The 5,930-nt window shown below is 39.6% G+C and overlaps 1 pseudogene; it reads right to left on the bottom strand.

Moving 5' to 3' along the window:
* Positions 1–1,178: 1,178 nt before the first annotated feature.
* LOC135676580 (pre-rRNA-processing protein PNO1-like) lies at positions 1,179–4,386 on the bottom strand (annotated as a pseudogene).
* Between the last annotated feature and the right edge of the window lie 1,544 nt (positions 4,387–5,930).

Below are 5,930 nucleotides of genomic sequence, written 5' to 3'. Positions count from 1 at the left end.
GAACATCCAAGCGGGTTTCCGTCGTTGTAAGTCTCTCCTTATGACTCTTTTTCCCAGTTGGCGCTCTAGATTGCGCCTCCTCTACTCGCGGAGAGCAGCGAACTTTTTGCTCATCATGTTCGCTACTGTGCTCCTCCCGAGCGACTCCAATAGCATGAGAACGAGTGTGCATTTGCAACCCACCTGCGGCTACTTGGGGCAAGGGTCCGGCTTGACCCATCTTGCTTGATTTGCCACGATGCTTTATCATGGCAAAGCATAATGTCACGGACTTAGCTAGAATTGCCTAAGTCGTGAGGCACCCTTGCGGCAAAGACACGAACTTAGCTTGTGTTGCTTAGCGCTTCGCCCTTGCGATATGCGTCCACAAATATCAGCCCACTTGTAACCTCTCGCAGGTCCCGAAGGACCTATAAAAGAGAAAGTTGATTAGTTCGAATAATGAGTGACGGACAAATCCCGACGTCTCGCAAAAAGAGGAAGCTTTACAAGCAATTCAACGAGCACCTTGCATGTACAAGAGAAAGAAGGGAGAGGAGGAAAATAGGGACTTTAGAAGGTTGAACGAATAGCTGCAAGTCCACAAACAACTGCTCACCGGGTGCCGACGCGACAACAAGTTCCCGTCAAGGTAACGTGCAAACTTACGAAAGGTTGTTCAATGTCCGACACTATACCGAAGTCCCATCTCCCATGGTGCCACCCGGGTGATTCCAAGGGGTTGAGATGACTAACGTTTTGACTTCAACAACGGGTTGTAGAAAACAACCCGTGGCACGCAAAAACAAAATCATTTTGGGATGGTTTGCTCGGTTCGATGAGTGGTCACATTGTAGCGCTACAACTTGTTCAAACTTACATTTTTATAAGCAAAAGAACATAAAACCAAATCAAAACATGATGCCAAGCAACTGTACATGTAGACAAGAGCGACGAACAATTCGTTGAACGGAGCTGTTACAGGTGCGCAATGACCGTTTGTGACACTGTGGAGAAAACCTACGGTTGGATCATAACTATTACTTGGGAGAACAGGTTAAACTACATCAAAGCAAAGGAGATATGATCTTCTCATGCGACCCAAAACACACAATATTGGAAACATCGGTTCCACCTATAGACTTTGGGCCCTCAAATAGAAAGCAACACTCATTGAAGAATTCCCATAGAAAACAAGGGGCCTCAATAGAATATAAACCATTCAACCCATAAAACCAAAATATGAAGTCAAATCTTTCAAATCTCCAAAAAGAAAAAAATTGTATTCTTCAATACTTCTCTGCCAATCTAGTAGTAACGGCTTTGAGTTTGGAGTAGACCTTACCAGCTAGTGATCCTAATATAAGACTACATAGTGAATCTCTGGCAACCTTGATGTTCAAGAATGACCCCAGGATGTGGATCTTTATGTCTGCGATTATGATTCGAGTCCTTGTAGAGTTTTTGATTGCAAATTTTGTCTTGCCTTCTTTCCTGGATAGCCTACCGATGGCACGAGAAAGGTGTTCTCCTCGAAGTGTCTTCACATCCTTGATCTCGAACGAGTCCACATAGAGATCATCCAAACGCAACAGAGCCATGGCGTCCGCTACATCAAATCCAAGCATGAAAGCATGAACAAAGTCTACACATTTTTGTAGGATACTAACGTCTGGGGTATCTGTTCTTGTCTTCAGCTCGACCTTCTGTGCCTATAAGATATAGATAACCTAAGGTTAAAAATAAAATGAAGAATGATTTACATGCGCAGAGGAAGATTAATTATTTGGTAAAACGGTTAATCAATAAAAAAAAACTTCTCACTCTGCAAAAATATTAAGCAGTATGATGAAGCATCTTTCAATGTCATCTAACAGAAACACAGAACAGATGAAGCAAACTTAATTTCTTAGATTCAATTAGCTCAACCAAAAACTGCATATGGCTGTTTGATTAGAGTGCACAGAACATATTTAAAAATCCACTGTTTCAACCAAAATATTTCTGATACCCATCTTTTTCCAAAAAAAATTTGTGCACAAACATGAGTACAAAGTTAAAATATGTTTTTAAATCTACCAATAAAATAAAAAAATTATGTTACCTTGATCATTCAAGGAAAATAATCTGTAAAGGTTTCGTATAATAAACTTAATTATTTTCCAGAAAGAAAATTGAATATTCATGATGATATTGTTATTTATAATATTACAATCCAAACCCAAATTTGTAGTACAAAACAACAATATGAACCTCATGTCAGCCAGATGCCAACAAGGATAAATTATGGAGAGGCAGTAGGCTTCATTCCTCTTCAGCATATCATAGACAATGGATTTGTAACTCCCCTCTCTTTTTAATTTAAGTCAATCATGCAAAAGGACAAACACCTCTAACTCAACGAACTAAAACTTCCACAAAGACAAATATGCACAAATATAATTATCTTTTCATAAATCATCACAGTAAAAAAAAAGGTTAACACGTTATCATTCTATATAAAAAAATAGCAGATTGGAAACTTCAGTGCACTATCATCATCCTAAAACCACTTGCTTTATTGTGAATCCTGAAAACATCATCTTCCAGAACCTATAATTATTATAATAGCTCCAATATATCTTCAGATTTCAGCAATGAGACAAATAATAAGTTGGATACATGAACTTTGTGAATAGGTCCAAGTATGAAGATGAGAGAAATAATAAAATAAAAAGGAAACATGTATAGATGGACTACTCCAGTAATCCCTCCAATAAACCAAACCTAACCAATCATTGCACTCACATTTTCTTGTTACAGAAGCAGCCAAAAATCTGATAGAAATATCTTTGCTCTAGACAGCTCAATAAGGAAATAATCATTAGCTACCTAAATCTTTCATAATCATCCAACCATGCATCAACCTTTTCCAAGAAACTGGAATTCTCTTAGCATTTCCAGTATAAAAACCGAAGTAGACAAAATAATTAGATGAAAGAATCCACTTTTTCTTCCTCCCAATTAAATTTTGATAACAAGAAACAAAAACTTGGTGTGATCGTTATAATGTAATGGTCCCTGACAAACCCATTTAAAGGATGGCCAAGATCTAACCATGTTTGGCCAGAAAAGAAGTTTGTTTGGCACTGTTAAAGGCTATATAGGGTAACCAGTCCTGGCGTCAGCTCAATTGACCAAAGTTCGGGAACCAAGAGGCCTTAAGGCATCTTAAAATGCGAGTAGCCAATCCCATCTTGACCTGAACAGAAAGTAACTTATTGAAGACAGTTTCTATGGTGGTTTCCAAGCTAAACCAGGACTATAGTTTTTTAGGAGAGAAAAAGATTCTAATTCCAGCAGAAAGATAGCATCTTACTCCAAGATGGAGTCTTATCGGAGCCCTAACTCAATTAGCACTTGTGCATAACGGAGATGAATTATAGCAGGGAAGAAGTCCTGCATCAATTAGAACCCCAACTAGAACGTGGAAGAACAGAAAGACAATATTAAAATAAATTGGTATTGTAGCAGTCCTGTGCAGATAATGTAGCAAAATACCGTAAAAATACTCTGGCACAAGATTGATATACAATCATCACAAATTTTTAATGTAACAGTTAGATACTTCGAGATCCCTTTAGGCCACCAGCTCGTTTATTGGGATTATATGCAGGATATTTAGAGGAAATAAGCTACAAACTCAATCAATGAAGAACGAACTCTCATAAAATCCTAACTACAAGACATTAAAAAAAAATAGCACAAGGGAGAACAAAACCATCCTCAAGGATCGCAAAGGTAAAAACGAACAAAGAGAAGAAAAAGAAAAAGGGCCAACAATCAACTTATATCACTTGAAACATAATTTAATTTAAAATCAGATTTAAGCATATTCAAACTCTTAATAGTTTCCTATTCAAAATAAAAGAAACTAAACTAAATTGGATCATATTTTGTAACAATAACTCAAATAATCTTACCTAGAAAAGCAAACTCGCTGCAAATCAATCTTTCGGTAGCTAAGCAAAGTACAATTTCACAGAACGCTATCTGATTGATGAAAAGGAAGATAGGAGAATGAGACGATGATCAAACCTTGTGGTTCATCCTTATATCTATCTTCATCTGCTCGTAAATAGGTGTGTAGATATCCATCCAGCACCGCTTGAGCGGCGCGTAACGGTGGGGCGGTACCCCCCACCTTCCGAAACTGAACCTTCCCGTCCGACATGTCGTACGGCTTCAGCGCCACGAACCGAAGACCGGGAGCAGCCGCGGGATCGGCAACCTTCTCCACCTCCATGGCCGAAGCAGTCGTTTCGCTTGACGCCATCTAAAGGAAGCCTTCTTCTAGGGGTTGCGAAATCGGCCGAGGCGGAGGCGGCTGCGACAGGAGCGACTAATATAATAGGGCTCGGAGGTGATACAGTTCAGCACGTGACCGTCAGGATACAATTTATAGGAGCCGGGCGCGAACGGACTTAATAATCTGAACGGTGGAACGGTGAATTTAATCCTTTTGTCTAAAATAAGCTCAATAATTAACATAAGTGACATTTTTCACATAAATATCCCCAACAGATATTACACTTACGTGTACGCACTCCTCTGTTGCATGGCTTCTTTTGGTTCGAGCAAAATGGCTTCGCCCTCCAAAGACCCGGGAAATGCAAGTGGCGTCAGGCTTCCCCTTCTTCCCCCGATCTTGGACCTTAGAAACCCTAGTTGGAGACCACTGTGAGAAAGTCGGCGGGGATGTTGGGGATCGGCCTCCCGGGGGCTGGCGGTGATGGGCCGAAACCTCGCCCTTGTCATCGCCGAGAACGGCTTCCTCATATCTGTCTACAACCGCAACCGCCAACAAGGTTGTCTAAACCATCGCCGCCTGAGGGGCTCCTTACGTCATCATCCTCGTCGAGACCGGTGCCCTCATCGACCAGACAGTCGCCGATCTATCCCGCTTCATGGATCTCGGCAACATCTTCGCCGACGACGGCAACGGGTGGTACGAGTACCACAAGCGCCTTATTAACAAGGCCGTCTCCTATTCCCGGGAACTTGTTCACGGCAAAGAGAGAGGAGAAGAGGTATAATCTGTCGTACTTTTTCCTTTTTTTGTTTTGTCTCAAAAGGATGATGATGTTCTCCTCCCCAGGGGATTTCTTCCCCTTTTCCATCTTTCCGTTCTAGCACCTGGCATGGATGGTAGACAGATAATTTTGAAACGATATTTCAAGAAGCATATGTATCTGGCATGTGACTGACATGGTTCGAATTAGATGTTGAAGGAATATTAATACTATTTAATTTTCAAATAAACAAAACTTTAAATGGATGCTAATACAAGTCAAATTCATTTGGACATTGATTATTGTTTAGGATAAATTTTGATGGAAATTAGACATAATCCGCAAGCATAGGAGGTCAGGTAGCTTGCGTATTATTAAAAATTATTCTCTGATCTGCAAGTAAATATATCAAAAAAATAAATATTCAAGTAACAATTAATTTCTCATAATGAATAAGGTATTATTTTGTTAGATGGATTAGCTTGAGAAACGCCAACTGCAGCTTGAAGAAAGTGACTCAATCATTTTTTGATATTTAATTGCTTCATATTCATTGTATAGAAGTTTTTAACAAACAATATTTGTTCTTATTTTGAGAGAAGATTGTTGATTATATTTGAAATACTTGTGGATGAGGTCAAGTTGGGTGAGATGTGGATTGTATCTTTGTATGCAAGGTGTGGCTTTTGGTTTGCTAAAAGATCAGTTGCGAGTTCTATGACCTTCATTCCTTGAAAGAGGACTTTATTAGTGGAAATCATCAGTGGGGATGTTAGTGAGGGAACATAGGACAACATTGTCAAATAACTAGAAAACCTTGTAATCATTCTTTCGGTTTCTTCTTAATTCACAGTTATTGTGTCTGCTTCATCTAGTACTTGCTCTTGTTAATTGAATCAC

Source organism: Musa acuminata, chromosome BXJ1-6, assembly GCF_036884655.1.
Source record: "Musa acuminata AAA Group cultivar baxijiao chromosome BXJ1-6, Cavendish_Baxijiao_AAA, whole genome shotgun sequence".
NCBI classification, from domain to species: Eukaryota; Viridiplantae; Streptophyta; class Magnoliopsida; order Zingiberales; family Musaceae; genus Musa; species Musa acuminata.
This window is presented reverse-complemented; position numbering and strand designations above follow the sequence as displayed.